This window comes from Monodelphis domestica, chromosome 7, assembly GCF_027887165.1.
Source record: "Monodelphis domestica isolate mMonDom1 chromosome 7, mMonDom1.pri, whole genome shotgun sequence".
In the NCBI taxonomy this organism is placed as follows: Eukaryota; Metazoa; Chordata; class Mammalia; order Didelphimorphia; family Didelphidae; genus Monodelphis; species Monodelphis domestica.
In genome coordinates, this window is record NC_077233.1 from 265828047 (window position 1) to 265848011 (window position 19965).

At 37.6% G+C, this 19965-nt stretch overlaps 1 protein-coding gene across 8 annotated transcripts in view; it reads right to left on the reverse strand.

Moving 5' to 3' along the window:
* The window catches only part of PRPSAP2 (phosphoribosyl pyrophosphate synthetase associated protein 2), a 90740-nt gene extending 78952 nt beyond the window's left edge, over nucleotides 1–11788 (reverse strand). For 2 of the 8 annotated variants that reach the window (XM_007497954.3, XM_007497953.3), the window contains exon 1: nucleotides 11527–11703. The gene's annotated coding sequence lies outside the window, so the exon portion shown is untranslated. Of the gene's footprint in view, nucleotides 1–11502 lie in introns of all 8 variants that reach the window. The other 6 variants (XM_001362681.4, XM_007497955.3, XM_056806752.1 and 3 more) reach the window with 4 other exon arrangements.
* Nucleotides 11789–19965: the final 8177 nt, after the last annotated feature.

The window sequence follows — 19965 nt, forward strand, 5'->3', positions numbered from 1 at the left end:
CAATTGCCTAGGCCAGAAGCATTCAAGATTAAATGCCCAAAGTGCAACTTCAAACTACCTATAGATCAACCCTCCCTTCCTACAATTACTTGAGACAGAAGAGGGAGGAAGGGCTCCCACTGGGAGCCTGGACAGGGGGGCTGGGCATGCAAAAAAAAAAAAAAAAAAAGGCTTAGGTGCTGTGGAGAGGGGGAGGGGAGCAGCCTTCCCCTTACCATCCCTGTACCTGTGCCATGGCTTCACCAACTCAGGTCTAGGCTTTACTCCTCTTTTGTCTTGGAATGGAGAGATAACCCCCCCCCAAAAAAAAAGTTAATAAAATTTTAAAAATACCTTAAAAAGAGTCAAAGAATGTTAAAAGGACTCAAGGAAAGCAATGTTGGTACTACAGAATTAAATTTAATATATATAAAGGATCTGGATTCATGATTTCATTGCAATAGTAAATTATGCCTACCAATGCAGGTCAACATTTTCTCTGCATTTTGTAAATCTTGAAATTTCTCCAACTTGTGAATGTTAAAAATTTCCCCATCAGGGAATTCTCAATTGGAACAATTCCCTACTGGGAACATTCCCCATTTTGACTGTGAGAACTCGCCAGGATCAGAAATGGGAGGACCTCTACTCCACCCGTACTTAAGACTGCTTTAGGGGAGAAAACTCCTTGCTAAACAAGGAAAGTACTTGGACCCATGCTTATGATGAGGCAGGGAGTTCTTTGAGCCATGCCTGTTTTTAGAATTGATACAATGGGATGCTAGGTACCGTGAAGAGGTGAAAACTTATTCAGAGGTTTTCTCTTGAGGGGATTAGTCGACTCAGCTTGTGTTTTCTCTGGTTCAGACATACTGAGGGGATTAGTTGACCCAGCAGTGTTTTGTCTGATTCAAACTTACTAAAGGGATTAAGTCGACCCAGCAGTGTTTTTAGAATGGGTTGTCCTTTGGCGTCTACAGTGATTGGTAGATGTAAGGACTTAGGGGAGGTGACATAGGAGAAAAACCCCTATATAAGAAAAAGCAGAATCTCTTGAGAGGAGAATCCTTTTGGAGGATCTCTGATGAGGATCGCTAGGGAAGAATCTCTTGAGAGAGGCTCTGGAGAAGGGAAGCTCTTGGAGGACAATCTCTAAGGAGGTCTTGCTGGAGCTCCTCTGAGGGGACTCTGTCCCTCTGGAGGCTCTGGAGAGAGGCCCTTTGAAACAGTCTCTGGCTGGATCTCTCTTTGAGGAGGACTCTGCCTGGAACTCTCTCTGGTGAAGTCAGCTAAGATGGAGCTGGCCTGCTGTCACTAGAATCCTTGCTTAGACAGACCTTGTGGTGAGTGATAAAAGACTGACTGACTGATCTCTCTCTCTTAAGACTCAGGTCTACGCCATGTTGGCTTCAGGCCCTTCATATTATTCCTTTCTTTCTCTTTTTCTCTTTCTTTGATTACTCATTGTATTATTAATTAAATTCTCTATAAAATCCAGTTGACTTGGGTATTTGAATAATTGGGAATATTTCCCTGGGGACCACCTTATATTTGATTTAAAACCAAGACACTGTAGTGAAACATTTTCTGCGGTCAAATTTACTCACCCACTCTTATATCTACTACAATTTATATCTTCAACTATTAACTGCCACAGTTTATGGCATCCACTATTTAAATGTTACAATTTTTAAAGTATTAAAGAGTTGCCTACAACATAGAAAGATAAGTGACTTCTCCAGTCAGTCTCATTGCTAATATGTGTCATGGGCAGGATTTGAAGTTTTAACACCAAACCTCTATCCATTTCTCCATGCTATATCTTTTTTATGTACACACTTAACATTCAAGTTAATATATACTTTTAAAAATTAAGATTTACAACATTTCCATATGTAGTTCTCTTTTTTTTCTATTCTGTTCCTTATATTCAAAAATATCCATATTTATTGAATTTGCCAAGTTCTCTTTTTTTTTTTTTAACCCTTACCTTCTGTCTTTGAATCAATACTGTGTACTGGTTCTAAGGCAGAAGAGTGGTAAGGGCCAGGCAATGGGGGTTAAGTGACTTGTCCAGGGTCACACAGCTAGGAAGTATCTGAAGCCAGATTTGAACCCAAAACCTCCCATTTCTGGGCTTGACTCTCAAGCCACTGAGCCACCCAGCTGCCCCCCTAAGTCCTTAATAGAGAAAATACTTCTAGGTTGAAAAATCTGGGTGACTAGAATCAATCAATCAGCAAGCACCTAATTCAGTACTTGCTATTCATATTCAGTATGTGCCATGCACTTTACTAAGCAACAGAACAGAGGTAAAAGTTTAAATTCTAACAGGAAAACATGTTCTTAAATAATTTTGCATCATTAAAATCATTGCATAAATTATTCTGGTTCTGTTCACATGCACTTATAAGTAAATAGAAATATTTATAAAATGAAGACGAGGTAGCTCTGTCCTGGGCTCTCTTCTCTCTCAATATTCTCTCTTGGTAAACTCATCAACTCCCATGAGTTTAATTATCCTCTCAATGTAGATGACTCATTGATCTATATATTGATGCCCAGTCTCTCCTAGGAGTTTCAATTCCTCTTCACCAAAAGCCTATTGCACATTTCAAACTGGATATCCAGATACATCTCAAACTCAATATGACCAAAACAGAATTTATCTTTTCTCCTATACCCATCCTCTTCTAAATTTCCCTATTTCTGTCAAAGGCACTACCATTCTTCCAAGTTTCCCAGGTTTGTAACTTTACCCTCAACTCCTAATTTTTCTCCATTCCCTGTAACAAATCAGTTGGCAAATCTTCTGTCTACACATCTCTCATATGCAACCCCTTCTATCTACTACTTAGTCATTTAGCACCTTAGAACTTAGTCTTCCCCCTCCAATAAAACATTCTCCACATTGATGCAATGAATTTTCTTTAAGCACAGATCTGACTATATCACTCTTCTACTAAATCAACTCCAGTATTTTCTTATTGCTTTTAAATAAAATATCATGTCTAGCTTTTTAAAAAATTCACAATCTAGTCCTAATCTATTTTTCCAGTCTCATGGCTTATAACTACTAAACTCTTTGAATTAGTCAAACTTTTATCTCTATGCCCTAGTACTTATCAGCACACATGCCTGGAATGTATAGCCTCCACATGTTAGCCCCAAGAGTCCCTCTTTTCATTTAAAACACGAAAGAGAGAGGCAGGCCTTGGAACAAAGGACACAATCTAAGAACTAAGGCTGGGAATATGTATATACATAAGAAAACAAACAAATGCAACAAAGAAATAAGTAAAGAGAAGTCCAAGAGGTAAAAACCCAGAAGAAAAGGAGGGAAATGGCTTGACACAAGGACTATAAGAGTGTCTGAAAGAATAGAGACAAGAGATTAAAAATGTAACTAAAGCCCTTATGGAAAAAATGAATAAATCACTTAGACCAAAAGGTAGAAAACTCCCCAAAAGAAGCAATCAGAACTCTGTGAGACAAAAAGCAAATATTAGGACAAAGTTAAAGGATTGGAAGAAATGGGAAAATATAAGGTATATACTATGAAAATCACAAACTATTGTGCTATAAGGAATAATGAACTATTTGATTTCTATATAAACTGTAAAGATCTCTATGAAGTGATGAGAAGTGAAATGAGCAAACTGAAAGATTGTGAAACTTTGCTACTAGTAGCAATGCAGTTAAGCAGAACAGTCCTGAGGGACTTAGGAAAAACAATGCTATCCACATGGAGAGAAAGAACTGTGGGAGTAGAAACGCAGAAGAAAAATATATGATTTCTCACTTGTTTATATGGGTATATGATTTGGGGTTTTGGTTTTAAAAGATCACTTTATTACAAAATTGAATAATATGTAAATAGGTATCAAGTGATAACACATGTATAACAGTAGAATTTCTTATCAGCTCCAGGAAGGGGGAGGGAGAAAAAAATGAATCACGTAAACAAGGGAAAATGTTTTAAAATAAAAATAAATTAACTAAAAAAAGAAAAAAATTTTTTAAAAGAAAAAACTCAACTAGAAAACAGGTCAAGGATAGATAATTTAAGAACCCTTGAAAACAATGGCCAAACAAAAAACTTGGACACCATATTTCAAGAAATCATAAAATAAAACCACCTACATGTACTAGAACCAAAGGGCAAAAGAAAAAAAAAAGAAAAAATATAAAGCAACTCCTTAAAAAAGCCTCTTATTGAAGGTACCCAAGAATATTATAGTCAAAATCTAGACCTTGTAGTCTCTATGTAGTCTATAAATAAAAATATATACTACTACAAACACAGAAACTAATGAGAGATAGCAAAATCTGGGCAACTATGGTGAACAACTTTTTCAGAGGTGAAAGTGATAATTAGGGAGAGGCTCTCATCTGAAAGAAACAATTTGGTGGCAAGTGGATAGTGTCAGGCCTGTAGTCAAGAAGACCTGGATTCAAATATGACTTATGATCTTGGGCAAGTCATTTAACCTAACTTGTCTCAAGTTCCTCATCTGGAAAAGAAGCTGGAAAAGAAAATGGCAAACTACTCCAGTACCTTTGCCAAGAACACCTCAAAAAGAAATTACAAAGAATCTGACACAATTGAAAATGACTCACCAATTCATCCAAAATGTACAAAGAAGAGTTGAAAAGGCACAATTTGGTGACAAAAAAACATAAACTTTAACAAGGAAACAACCAGGAATAAAGATGGGGCTTTTAAAGGAGAATAATTCCTAGGAAGAAACAGTTATAAACAAAACAAACTTCATGATTCTGAAGAATGAAAGGGGAGCAAGAACTAGACTCTAAGGGGGTGCCTTGACACTTCTTCAACAATAAAAGAATGGCTTAATCCATATGGCATTTAAATGTAATGGAAGATTACTGTGCTTTAATGAAACTTCATAGAAACCTAGGTAGTAGGAACTGATGCAAAATTAAGTTAGGAAAACCAAAATAATTTATGCAAGGACAACAATATTACAAATACAAACTACTTTGAAAGTATTAAAAACACAGCCTCTGACCAATGAAATGACCAACCATGTCTCCAGAGGACCAGTGTTGAAACGTCACCAACCTTCTGAAAGAATGATAATGGACACACATGGCAGAGACATACATTTTTTGATATGGCCATCATGTGGATTTGGTCTTAATGATTTTGATCAACTATTTAAATGCCAAAGATATGCCATGAACTGTGCTAAGCACTTTATGAATATTCTTTCATTTGATTCTCACAACAATTCTATAAGGAAATGCTATCATTATAATTTTACAGTTGAAGAAAGTGAGACAGATAGAGCTAAGTGATATGTTCAGGGTCATACTGTTTAGTAAGTCTTGAGGCTGGATTTGAATTCTATTTTTCCTGACTCCAGGCCTCATGCTCTACTTTAGTGGAAATCTTATCAAAGACAAGGAGAGTGACTTTATCCTCAAAGACTGAAACAAAGGAGAGGAGGAATATCACAGGATTATAAAACTGAGAAGAACTTCTGAAGACACCTAGTCCAACTCCTCATTTTACATGTGAGAAAACTGAGGTTTAGGGAGTCCAAAGGACTTGCTCATGGTCACATATATAGTAAGCACCAAAGATAAGATTTCAACCCAGGTCCTCTTGACTCCTGAGCCACTGCGTTTTTTTCACTACACTAAAAAGATAATAAGAAATCTGGACAGAAGTGATAAGGATCAAATTATGTGAACTGAGAGGCGGGGGCAAATATGAAAGGAGCTATGGTTACAGAATGGACTTGGTAGAATTGGGATGGGGGGGGAGAATAACATTACTCCTCCCCACACTCTATGCTCCAAGCAAAATGGCCTCATGTCTCCTAGGTCAGTCTCTCAATTTTTTACCTTTGATCTCTTCCTAAATCTTCAATAGATTGCCTAACTCCAGTGCTCTCTGTCCTTATCTTCTCTTAAAACAGTAATCTCTCCATATCAATTTCTAAAATCTCAAAAAAAAAAACAACCCTACATTTGATTCTACCATCCCTCTCAAATTATTGGCCTGCTACTCCTCCCTTTCATAAATTCTTCAGAAAGCTGTCTATGCTCTTTGAGCATAGACATCCCATCCAATCTCTTTTAATCAAGACTTCTGACCTTACCATTCAAATAAAACTGCTCTCTACAAAACCAATAATTGCCAAATTCAATGGCCTTTTCTCTGTCTTTACCTTTCTTAACTTCTTAATGCAGCATTTAACATCATTAATCATCTTCCTTCTGGATACTCTCTCCTCTCTGCATTTTCTTCATAGGGCTTTGGCTTGATGCTCCTACCTTTCTAACTACTCAGTTCTTCATTTCCTTTTCTCTATCAATATCCGTATTCCAAGAGTGTTTGTACCCAAAGATTCTATGTCTGGGGCTCATTTCTCTCTTCTCTCACTACAATTTTTGGTTAATCTCAAGAGTCCTTTTGGATACAATTATTTGGATTCAATTATTATCTCTCTGCAGATGACTCACCTATATATCTCTATACTGAGTCACTTCTCCTGAGGTGCAATTCCACATCAAATTGCCTTTTGAATTCTTTAAATTGAATTCTCTTTCTGGCATCTCAAACTCAACAAGTAACACATCTAAAACAGAACTCAAGTCTTTTCTCCAACAACCTACATCTCTTTTTCTGTAATGAATACCTCTGTCCTTGGTTATGGCTTGGACCTGGAAGTGTAAGCCATTTAATCCTGCCCTCTCATTTTACAGATGAAGAAACTGAGACCCAAAGAAGTCATCGCTCAAGGTCATTCAGACAGGAAGAGCCAGGACTGAAATGTGAACCCAGGTCCTCAGATGCCAAATCTAACACTTCTTCCCAACCCCCACCCACTTTACCCCATTTTCCAATATATTCACACAGCAACCAGTTGCTCAAGTATTCATCACTTCTAAATAGGACCATTCTAATAGCTTCCAAACTGGTTTCCTACATTATCTTCTACCTCACCAATCTATCCTTTATACAAGACAATTGCCAGTGAAATTCCTAAAACAAGTCTCACCATATCACTTCTTTTGCTCAAAATGTTTCACTGGTTCCCTTACTACTTTAAGACTAAAATACAAATGCCCTTGTTAAGTATTTAAAACCCTTCAAAATCTAGCTCCATCCCAGGATTGTTACATATTACAACCTTCTTTCTCTGTTCCAGTCAACATTCCATCTACTATTCTGCCATGCCTAGAATGCACTCTGTCCATACCTCGTCCTTTGACCTAGGGATCCCATTTTTAGGCATATACTCAAAGGTCAATGAAAGAAAAGTACCATTTATACAAAAACAATTATAGCTAGGTTCTCAAAATCTATGTCACTTATAGGAGGGTAGTAAAGTACTAGAAACAAAGTATCTGCCTATTAATCAGGAAACAGCTAAACAAATTGAGATACAAAAATGTAATATCACTGGATCAAAAGAAACAACGTATATACTCAATGTTCAGAGAAGCATAGAAAGACAAACTGATGCAGAGCAAAAGAAAACTGAATGACTGGAACAATGTAAATAGAAAAAATAATCAAAACTAAACATTACTTAAGTTCGTCTTGAAAAAGAGCTAAGAAAATGTGCCCCTCTCCTTTCCCTTGAAATGAGGAGGTTCATTTGGGTGTGAAGTACTATGTAAACTGTCACATAGTCAAAATGTTGGTTAATTTTGGTAAACTGCTTTGTCATCTATTTTTAAAAATCTTGTATAAGGGATGGCTCAAGAACCAAGAGATCAATTTATACAAGATCTACAATAGTATAAAGAAAAATAATTTAAAAGACAAGAATTTTGTTCAACATAATGACCAATTACTACTCCAGAAGAAAGATGATGAATTATGCTTCTCACATTTTGGCAGAGAAGCAACGGATTACAGAGATTCATTTTTGGACACAGATAATGCATGTATTTGTTCTGAATGACTATTCCTGTGCTATAAAGGGAGGATTTTTAGTTTTTCTTGGGAGGGAAGAGAGGAATTTGTGGAAGAGTGAAAGGAGTGACAGCAATACCTTAAAAAAAAAAGAAAAGATCTGGGATAGCTAGGTAGCATAGTGGATAGAGTGCCAGACCTGAGTTTTTAAAAAGAGATCATCAATAAATTATTAAAAGAAAAGTAAGCAAGGGGCAGCTGGGTGGCTCAGTGGATTGAGAGCCAGGCCCAGAGACTGGAGGTCCTGTGTTCAAATCTGGCCTCAAACACTACCTAGTTGTGTGACCCTGGACAAGTCATTTGACCCCCCACTGCCTAGTCCAGGGGTCCCAAACTTTTTACACAGGGGGCCAGTTCACTGTCCCTCAGACCATTGGAGGGCTGGACTATTAAAAAAACTATGAACAAATCGGTATACCACTGTCTGGGATAGCGGAGGCTGCAGTTCTAGGCTGGGATGGGCCTGTTACACCCTGCACAGGCCCATCACTGACACCACTATACTGGGCAGCAGTATACACAGTGGGGAATCCCCTCCTCCAGATCACCACTCACCATTCCATTGTGCAGCTATATAATTCTTTGGGCAGCACCTCATTCTCATTCAGTTACACTGACCACCAACGAAAAAGGTCTCCCTTCAGTAAGTGTGGTTGGGGATAAATGGCCTCAGGGGGCCACATGTTTGGGGACCCCTGGCCTAGTCCTTATCACTCTTCAGCCTTAGAATCCAGTACTGATTCTAAGGTGGAAGGTAAGGGTTTTTATAAAAATAAATAAATAAATAAATGAATTTAAAAGTAAGCAGAAGAAAAGTTCATTTTGAAGAGGCACCATCAGGCAAAGCAATTATGGGTTAATTCGATGTTAAATGTTAAATTCGAATTATACTTCCCAAAAAAGCTGTTTGTGGTATAAAGAAAAAGAATATACAAAAGTTCAGTTTCAATTATCCTTTTTGTTCTTTGTATATTTTCATATTCATCTTTACTGAAGTCTACTAGTGGTAATAAAAGAACAAAAATTTAGATATATGAGTCATGGAAAAAGGGTCATATATCTGAAATATGTGATATTAAAAAAAAAGGCACTAATAAAAAGAAAGCTCCTATCGATATTCAGCTCACACACCAACTTATACATGAAGGCTTTCCTGATCCTTCCCTGCTGCTAGTATACCTTCAAATTACTTTCTATTTTGTTTTGTATATAGTTTGTATTTTTTATAGGAGTATATAATGTTTCCCTGATACAATGTAAACTCTTAGCTGTAAGAAATTCTTTTTTCTCACCACTGGATAAGTAAACAGGTACTTATTAAAGTTTCTAACTAAAATATAAAAACCTAATAAAATAATTTTAAAGTAATTTAAGAGTAATATCTAGTATTAAAACACAAGTAAAGCATCCTGGAAAAAATGCTAATTTGAATTGGATTTGAATTATAGTTCTAGTATTTACTGTGACCATAAGCAAGTCACATAACTCATCTGTAATACAGAAAGAGTTGTACTACCTACTTCACAAGGATGTGGGAGAAAATATTTTGTAAAATGTTTATTTGCTAAACAGAATTACCACTCATTATTATGAAACTTTCTCCACAAAGTACTATTCTAATTCCTGCGTTCTCAAAGGCTATTGTCATGAAAGAATAGTCTGTGGCAGTTTATACCTAGTTAGAAAGACTTCAAATGTTCCAGGTAACTGATTATGAATACTAAGTACCTCACTAGTTATATAAAGAGCAGCTCATTTCTAGCAAACTGGCCATTTAGAGAATCCTTTGGCCATTTCGACCATTATCATGGATGTCATCTAAATGATGCAAGAGAACAGTGTTAAGAGGAAAACAAAAACATGTTTTTTCAAGTTAACATAAAATACCACTTGTGGTATGGTCAGAGAATTAAAATTAAGAGTTGCTTTTGTTTTTGTTTTCAGTCCTTGTCTCCCCAAGCTGATTCATTTTCAGTTCAAGAGAGAATGCTTTTGAGCTCTCATAGAAAGACCAGGGCTAAATTTTAAAATTACAGTAAATTATAGTTACATAGTAAAAATTATATTATATAAATTATATAGTAAAAATTGTAGTATAAAAAATGTTATAGTCAATAGCAAATGAAGACTCAGTCTGGTTCATATATCAACATCTTTTTTTTTTTCCCAATGCCTCACACTTCATGGACAATTCCCTTGAGAATTTCACTCAAGGAGCCCACAAAACATAAGCTACTAATACTCTGAGTGACCCCAAAGACTCCCAGAAAGATCTGTTGTTCAGTCAGTCATGCCCCTATGCTTCATGAGCCCCTCTAGGGTTTTCATGGCAAAGATAGTGGAGTGGTTTGCCATTTCCTTCTCGTTCATTTTACAGATGAGGAACTGAGAAGCAAACAGGGTTAAATAACTTGCCCAGAATCACAAAGCTAATATGTATCTGAGACCAGAGTTGAACTCAGTAAGATGAGTCTGATTTGAGCTCCAGCACTAACCACTGTCTACTTAGCTAACCATTGCAGAAAGATGCTGAGGTTCAAAAACAAACCTGAAACCAGGCTTAAAGGAAGCAACAGCAAGGGTAAAATGTAGAGCAAAGCTCAGGGAGCATCACTTATCTTCACACTTTCAAGATGTTACCCGGAACCTGAGGCCCTGTGAACTATTTAAAAAAATATATTTTGTTAACTATTTCAATGAAACTATTTTCAAAGCCCACCCAGTAGGTGGGCCCAGTTCATAGGGCACTGACTGGATTTTGACTTCCTATTTGGCTTCAGACACTTATTTTATTATCTGTAAAAATAGGAATAATAGAATCTACCTTCCGGGGTAGTTTCGGGGACCAAATAGGATGCTTTGTATCAAGTATTTTGTAAATCTTAAAATGTCTTTTTAATACTATATACTTTATTTTATACATTTAATTTAAAATCATTATTTGGGAATCCAAAATTTTTGAGACTGCCAAAGAGGTAAACAACTTCAAAAGGTTAAGAACCCCAGACCTAGAATCTTCTAATAAGTCAATCGATCTACAAGTATTTATTAAGAGCAAGGCCTGGGGATACAAAATACATAAGTGAATCGATTTCCTAGCCATGCTGGAGTTTATCTTCCAAGAGAATCTGCTCAAATTCCTAGATAAATGTGCGTTTTTCTCCCAAGGATAGCCTAACCCCCCCTAGAGTATCAGGGACCTTCCAAAAATGAGGAAGTGTCCAGAGGAAGAAACTCCCACACACACTCATCCAGCCCCCAGGAAAGCGCTGAATGAACCATACAAATACCAGCTATTACTATTCCAGGAGGTTCGGGGGTGGGGCATTTCGGCAAAGGGGACCCCTACCCACATTCTTTAGGAACAGGAAGGACGGCTGTCTCTCCTAGAATAGTAAATTGGACCCTCACTCCCTTCCTCTTCTTAGTTTCAGTTTCCAGGGAATGGAGAGACCAGAGCAGCCCCTGCCCCAAGGCTCGGCCCAGCCCGGGAAGAAGGGGAGGGGGTGCGGCCGCAGCCCCGGCTTCAGTCATCTTAGGAAGTGAGGAGCGCCTCAGCCTCGCACCTGTCCCAGTCCCTGGCCAGTCACCTGTCCTCCCGGACGGTCCTTCCCGCGCTGCCTCCGCTGAGCCTCGCCTCGCGCCGTACCCCCAGCCGGCCCAGTTGCCAGATGCTGCCACTGGCGCAGCCACCACCCGAGCGAGAAAGCACCGGGTCCCCAGTTGGCGACTCTCACAGCAAAATGGCGGATCCGTGTGCGTGAGCGGCGCTGGCTCAGCTAGCGGAGACCCGGGGGCGGGGCCAGGGAGCGAGGGGGCTCCGCCCCCAACGCCGGCCCTAGACAGTCCGCGAGCCTGGGGTTGGTGGGAAGGGGAGTGGAGAAAACACTTGGGAAGGGGGAGGGGGGCCCCCCACGAAGAAGAGGGCGTTTAAGAAGAGGAGAGAGTTAGGGAAAGACGCGGGAAAAGAAGGAACCTGGAGGGGGAGCGAAGAGGGCTCATGGGTGGGAGAGAGAGAGAGCTATGATGGAGGAAGAAGGCTCATGAGGGCTAGGGGGAAGCAAAGATGGCCTGAAGGAAGGAGGAGGTAGTGAGCCTGAGAGAGGAGAATGGGAACTGAAGGAAAGAAGGAACGGAAGGAAGGACGAGGGTACTGGAGGAATGACAGGAGACAGAAGGAAGATAGGAAGCTTCATAGGAAAAGCAAAGGGAAAGAAATGAGGAGCAGGGACGCTGAAAGTTGAATGGGAGAAGGAGTTTAGGAAAGGTGGAGAATCTGGAGATGGGCTTGAATTGAATAATACCACACTCTAATATAGTATGGTTAATACTACCTTGTTCTGGACTAGAGAATGAGTGAAGGGGAATTGGCTAAAATGCAAGACCAAAATGAACAAAGTACAATAGTAACTAGGCTTTCTAGATCAGTTGACCCCCAAGGAGGTCATGTATAAATTTCAATCTGTTAACTTGGATGGGGGGGGGGGGACTATTTTCATTAACCTCTAAATAAAATTTAGCATTTCCTTAATTTTTTTTTCATTTTGGGGAGTCCATGACATGCAAAAATGTTAAGAACTCCTCTTACAGACTTTTTCTTCCTTAGAGTTCTGTTGGTTCCCTCTCCCTCAACCCCCAAAAGTAAGTGATTTGTTATGCAAGTCCTACAAAGAACCACAAAGAAAGCAATTGGTCCTCAATATCTCTAGGGTCAAATGGGTAAACTAAGCTGGGAAGAGCAAGCAGCAAAATGCATTTTGTTTTACTTGGGTTTTCATGATTCTTAGGATTAATAGCTTTAAAATGTGGAAAGCTCTTTGGCTGGGAGAAGTAAAATGGTGGCTAAAATTCTATATCGGACAGAAAGCAGATAATGATAATTTCCCAAGACTTCAGGTAGATTTGACCAAGGGTCTGGTATTCTATATCACTGCATCTGTGGTCAACAAATTCATTCTATTTAGATCTCTGCTTCATCTTTTTCCTCCTGTATTCCAACCTGTGCATTTACTACTTCTTTCATTTGATTCTCATGAGAGAGTGGAAATCAACAAGATGGCATGATCTTTTCTGAAGTTCAACATTAATAAGATAGATCATTTAGTGATACAGCCCCCCTCCCCCCAATGGAAAACTCAAAACACTTGAAAAATAATGTTAAATAAGGGAATGTTTTAAAGTAATACTAAAAGTAAAAGGGAAAACAGAAAAAGAACAAATACTAAGTAACCTCTTTTAAATCTCTTATATAGTACTTTGGGTAGACTTTTCCTTTACCTCTGCTCTACCCAGTATGTGTGTGTGAGAACATGTTATCTTTTCCTGCTCCTTAAGATTAAGGGTTAGCCTGTTTCTTTACCTCTGAACAGGGTTCTACAACTATTTGGATCTAATAGTAATAGAGACAAGACCATAAATGGAACCTTTAGTACCCTTTTACATTCCCCTATTGTAAAAAGCAAGGCATATTCATCCTCTGTTGACTGTGGTGATGATAATTTCCTAGAGAAACTGGGAATAGTCAGAGTACTAGATTTGGAATTAAAGGAGCTTATGTTCAAATTCTGGCTTTGCCACTTGTTCTATCGATAACCTTGAACAAGTCATTTAACCTCTGGGTCTATTTCTGCTTTTATAAAATATCTTCTGGCAGTTAGACAAACCAGTTGTTCTTTCTCAAAGTATGCCTCAGTGAATTTCAAAAGATGTACAGCTAAATTCTGCTCTCCACATATCTATTTAAAACATCAACTATAAACTACCTACTTTGACCTCCACCATCAATTCAATGTGGTCTGAGCTTATCATTACTGTTATGAACCATCTGAGCAAAAACAAAACTAAATCAACTTGCTGTCTGTTCTTCCCAGCTTGGTCAGGCAAAGTGACTTCCCCTAATGGGAGCCCTAGAGAAGAAAAGAAAGAGTAAGTGACAGAAGAGGGAAAAAAAAAAAAGAAAAACAATCCCAAGACCCAGGTAATAGTTCTGGAGGCCCGACTACTATCCTTTATTGTCAACTTAAAGGTTCAGTGTACCTCAGTTGCTCACAGCAAAGAATATTGTACTCTAAGCAAAATATATTTGAAAACACCCGGATTAAATGAAAGCAAGTCCCTTTCATCTCTAAACTTAAATCAATTAATTAGCAATCAATAAACATTTATTAAGTGCCTACTATGTGCACTGGGGATACAAAAGGAACTAAAACATAAGGAATCCACAAGAACTATCAGCAATAGTATTTAGAATAAAAAGACTTTGTTTTGAATTGTTTAGATTAGATTTTTTTAATGCATTTGCATCAGTTCATTTTTTTTTATTAAGATGCTTTCTTTTTTTTTAATTTTTTTAACATTATTTTATTTGGTCATTTTCATACATTGTTCATTGGAAACAGATCATTTTCTTTTCCTACCCCCCCAAACCCCCCCACCCCCCACCCCTTCCCTAGGTTCCCGCAATTTGTCTGGATATCACGTGTCCTTGCTCTGAACCAATTTCCTTGTTGTTGGTATTTGCATTAGGGCGCTCATTTAGCGTATCTCCTCCATCATGTCCCCTCAATCTCTGTAGTCAAGCAGTTGCTTTTCCTCGGTGTTTTTACTCCCTCAGCTTGTCCTCTGCTTGAGGATAGTTTTTTTTTCTTTTGTTTTTTTTTTCTCATAGATCGCTGCAGGTTGTTCAGGGACATCGTAAAGCCATTACTGGAGAAGTCTATTACGTTCTCTTGTACCACAATGTGTCCGTCTCTGTGTACAATGTTCTCCTGGTTCTGCTCCTCTCACTCTGCATCACTTCCTGGAGGTTGTTACAGTCTCCATGGAGTTCCTCCACTTTATTATTCCTTTTAGCACAATAGTATTCCATCACCAACATATACCACAATTTGTTCAGCCATTCCCCAATTGAAGGGCATCCCCTCATTTTCCAATTTTTGGCTACCACAAAGAGTGCAGCTATGAATATTCTTGCACAAGTCTTTTTGTCCATTATCTCTTTGGGGTACAAACCCAGCAGTGCTATGGCTGGATCAAAGGGCAGACAGTCTTTTATAGCCCTTCGGGCATAGTTCAAAATTGCCCTCCAGAATGGTTGGATCAATTCACAACTCCACCAGCAATGTATTAATGTCCCTACTTTGCCACATCCCCTCAAGCATTCATTACTTTCCTTTGCTGTCATGTTGAACAATCTGCTAGGTGTGAGGTGATACCTCAGAGTTGTTTTGATTTGCATCTCTCTGATTATAAGAGATCTAGAGCACTTTTTCATGTGCTTATTAATAGTCTTGATTTCTTTAACTGAAAATTGCCTATTCATGTCCTTTGCCCATTCTTTAATTGGAGAATGGCTTGATTTTTTGTACAACTGGTTTAGCTCTTTATAGATTTGAGTAATTAGACCTTTGTCAGAGGTTTTTGTTATGAAGATTGTTTCCCAATTTGTTGCTTTCCTTCTAATTTTAGTTACATTGGTTTTGTTTGTACAAAACCTTTTTAATTTGATGTAGTCAAAATTATTTATTTTGCATTTTTTGACTCTTTCTAAGTCTTGCTTGGTTTTAAAATCTTTCCCTTCCCAAAGTTCTGACATGTATACTATTCTGTGTTCACCTAATTTGCTTATAGTTTCCTTCTTTATATTCAAGTCATTCATCCATTCTGAGTTTATCTTGGTGTAGGGTGTGAGGTGTTGATCCAAACCTAATCTTTCCCACACTGTCTTCCAATTTTCCCAGCAGTTTTTATCAAATACTGGATTTTTGTCCCAAAAGCTGAGGTCTTTGGGTTTGTCAAAGACTGTCTTACTGAGGTCATTTGCCCCAAGTCTATTCCACTGATCCTCCTTTCAGTCTCTTAGCCAGTACCAGATTGTTTTGATGACTGCTGCTTTGTAATATAGTTTGAGATCTGGGACTACAAGGCCACCTTCCTTTGTATTTTTTTTTTCATTATTTCCCTGGATATCCTTGATCCTTTATTCTTCCAAATGAACTTTGTTATGGTTTTCTCTAATTCAGTAAAATAGTTTTTTGGTAGTTCAATGGGTATGGCACTAAATAGATAGATAAGTTTGGGTAGGATGGTCATTTTTACTATGTTAGCTCATCCCACCCATGAGCAATCAATGTTTTTCCAATTGTTTAGATCTAGTTTTAATTGTGTGGAGAGTGTTTTGTAGTTGTGCTCATATAGTTCCTGTGTTTGTCTCGGCAGATAGATTTTAAGTATTTTATATTGTCTAAGGTGATTTTAAATGGAATTTCTCTTTCTAATTCTTGCTGCTGAACTGCGTTGGAGATATATAGAAATGCTGATGACTTATGTGGGTTTATTTTGTATCCTGCAACTTTGCTAAAGTTGTTGATTATTTCGATTAGCTTTTTGGTTGATTCCCTGGGATTCTTTAAGTAAATCATCATATCATCCACAAAGAGTGACAGCTTGGTCTCCTCACTGACAATTTTAATACCTTCAATTTCTTTTTCTTCTCTAATTGCTACTGCTAGTATTTCTAGTACAATATTAAATAATAAAGGTGATAATGGGCATCCTTGTTTGACTCCTGATCTTATTGGGAAGGCTTTGAGTTTTTCCCCATTGCAGATGATGTTTGCTGATGGTTTTAGGTATATACTGTTTATTATTTTTAGGAAAGGCCCTTCTATTCCTATACTTTCTAGTGTTTCCAATAGGTATGGGTGTTGTATTTTGTCAAAGGCTTTTTCTGCATCTATTGAAATAATCATGTGATTTTTGTCGGTTTGCTTGTTTATATGGTCAATTATGTGGATGGTTTTCCTAATATTGAACCATCCTTGCATTCCTGGAATGAATCCTACCTGATCGTAGTGGATAACCTTTGTGATGACTTGCTGGAGTCTTTTTGCTAGTATCCTATTTAAGATTTTTGCATCTATATTCATTAGGGAGATTGGCCTATAGTTTTCTTTCTCTGTTTTTAACCTGCCTGGCTTTGGGATCATTACCATGTTTGTGTCATAAAAAGAATTTGGTAGAACCCCTTCTTGGCTTATTCTGTCAAATAGTTTGTATAGTATAGGGGTTAGGTGTTCTTTGAATGTTTGATAGAATTCATTTGTGAATCTGTCTGGACCTGGGGATTTTTTCTTAGGGAGTTCTTTGATGGCTTGTTCAATTTCTTTTTCTGATATGGGGTTGTTTAGGTAATTTATTTCTTCTTCTTTTAGTCTAGTCAATTTATATTTTTGTAAGTATTCATCCATATCACTTAGATTGCCATATTTTTTGCCATATAATTGGGCATAGTAGTTTTTAATGATAGCCCTAATTTCCTCTTCATTAGAGGTGAGGTCTCCCTTTTCATCTTGGATACTGTCAATTTGGTTTTTTTCTTTCCTTTTTTTGATTAGACTGACTAGTACTTTGTCAATTTTATTTGTTTTTTCAAAGTACCAGCTTCTAGTCTAATTTATTAAATCAATAGTTCTTTGACTTTCAATTTTATTAATTTCTCCTTTGATTTTTAGGATCTCTAATTTAGTCTCATCTGAGGATTTTTAATTTGATCACTTTCTAGTTTTTTAATTTGCATGCCCAATTCATTGACCTCTGCCCTTCTTAATTTGTTTATATATGAACTCAAGGATATAAATTTTCCCCTGAGTACTGCTTTGGCTGCATCCCATAGGTTTTGAAAGGATGTCTCACCATTGTCATTTTCTTCAATGAAGTTCTTGCTTCTACGATTTGTTCTTTAACTAGCTGGTTTTGGAGAATCATATTGTTTAATTTCCAATTAATTTTTGATTTATCTATCCATGTACCCTTGCTAATTATTATTTTTATTGCACTGTGGTCTGAGAAGGTTGCATTTATTATTTCTGCCCTTTTGCACTTGGTTACAATGATTTTGTGCCCTAGTACATGGTCAATTTTTGTGAATGTACCATGTACTGCTGAAAAGAAGGTATATTCCTTTTTGTCCCTATTTATTTTTCTCCATATGTCTACTAACTCTAATTTTTCTAAGATTTCATTTGCTTCTCTCACCTCTTTCTTATTTATTTTTTGATTTGATTTATCTAGTTTGGATAGGAGAAGGTTCAGATCTCCCACTAGTATAGTTTTTCTATCTATTTCATCCTTGAGCTCCTCTAGTTTCTCCTTTAAAAATTTGGATGCTCTGCCATTTGGTGAATACATATTGATTACAGATATTTTCTCGTTGTCAATACTGCCCTTTATCAGATTGTAATTACCTTCCCTATCTCTTTTAACTAGATTTATTTTTACTTTGGCTTTGTCCAATATCATGATTGCTACTCCTGCCTTCTTTTTATCATTTGATGCCCAATAGGTTTGGCTCCATCCTCTTACTTTCACCCTATGCTTATCTACCTTCCTCATGTGTGTTTCTTGCAGACAGCATATGGTAGGATTTTGGATTCTAATCCACTCTGCTATTCGCTTGCGTTTTATGGGTGAGTTCATTCCATTCACATTCAGAGTTGTGATTACTAGCTGTGTATTTCCCAGCATTTTGATTTCTACTCCTGGTCCTGCCTTTTCTTCTTTCACTATTTCCTTCTATACCAATGTTTGTTTATAGTCAGCCCCCCCTCCCCGTTCCCTCCCTTATTTTACTTCCCTTTCGACTCCCCTCACTTATTTTCCCCTGAAGTCTTTTTAAAATTTCCCCCCCACCCTCTCCTTCCCTTGTACTGCTTTCCTCCCCACCAGTCCGTTTTTTACCCTTCTACTCCCCTATAGGGCGCAAATCTATTCTCTTCTCCAGTGGGTTGGGTTGTTCTTCCCTCTTTGGGTCAGTTTCAAAGTACGTGAGAGTTGAGTATTTCCTGTCTCCAACCTCTTTACCCTTCCAGTGTATCTATGTTCTCCCCCCTCCCACCATGAGATTCTTTGTGACATATTAATTTATCCCCATTTGTTTCTTTTCCCATTTCTTTTAGTCATAACCTCTTTTCTTTTTTAGCTCTAGTCATATATATATATATGTATATATATATGTACACATACACATGTATATGTATTTATGTATGCATATATCTATATATCTATTTATGTCTTGTCCTTTCATCCTATACAGTTTGTCACTGTTCCCTCTGAGTGTAATTCTTCTAGCTGCTCAGGTGATAGCAACAGTTTTTAAGAGTTACCAATGACTTCTTTTCTTATAGGGATACATATCATTTTAACTTATTGAGTCTCTTATAAAATTTTTGTTGTTGTTTTGTTTGTTTTTTCCCCCTCGTTTTTAATTACCTTTTGATGATTCTCTTGAGTTCTGTGGTTGGACATCAAATTTTCTCTTCAGGTCTGGTCTTTTATTTATGAATGCTTGGAACTCTTCTGTTGTGTTAAATGACCATACTTTCCCCTGTAAGAATATAGTCAGTTTTGATGGGTATTTTATTCTTGGTTGTAGACCTAGTTCTCTTGCTTTCTGGAATATCTTATTCCATGCCTTTCGGTCCTTCAGTGTGGATGCAGCCAGATCCTGTGTTAACCTCACTGTGTTTCCATGGTATCTGAATGGCTTCTTCTTGGCAGCTTGTAATATCTTTTCTTTCATCTGATTGTTTTTGAATTTGGCTATAACATTTCTTGGTGTTGTCAGTTGTCAGTTGTCAGTTGTCAGAATAAATACAGGGGGTGATCTGTGGATTCTTTCAATCTCCACTTTCCCCTCTTGTTCTAGGATCTCGGGACAGTTTTCCTGGATAATTTCCTCTAGTATTATGTCCAGGCTTTTTCTTTTTTTGTGGTCTTCTGGTACTCCAATTATTCTTAAATTGTCTCTTCTTGAACGATTTTCTAAATCGTCTGTTTTGTGGATGAGATACTTCACATTTTCCTCAATTTTTTCGTTCTTTTTGTTTTGTTTTATAGTGTCCTGCTGCCTTGTGAGGTCACTTGATTCTAGTTGTTGTATTCTGGTTCTTAAAGATTGGATTTCATCTCTGGCTTTTTGGTCGTCTTTTTCCTTCTGGTCTGATTTTCTTTGAAGATCGTCCTTCATCCTC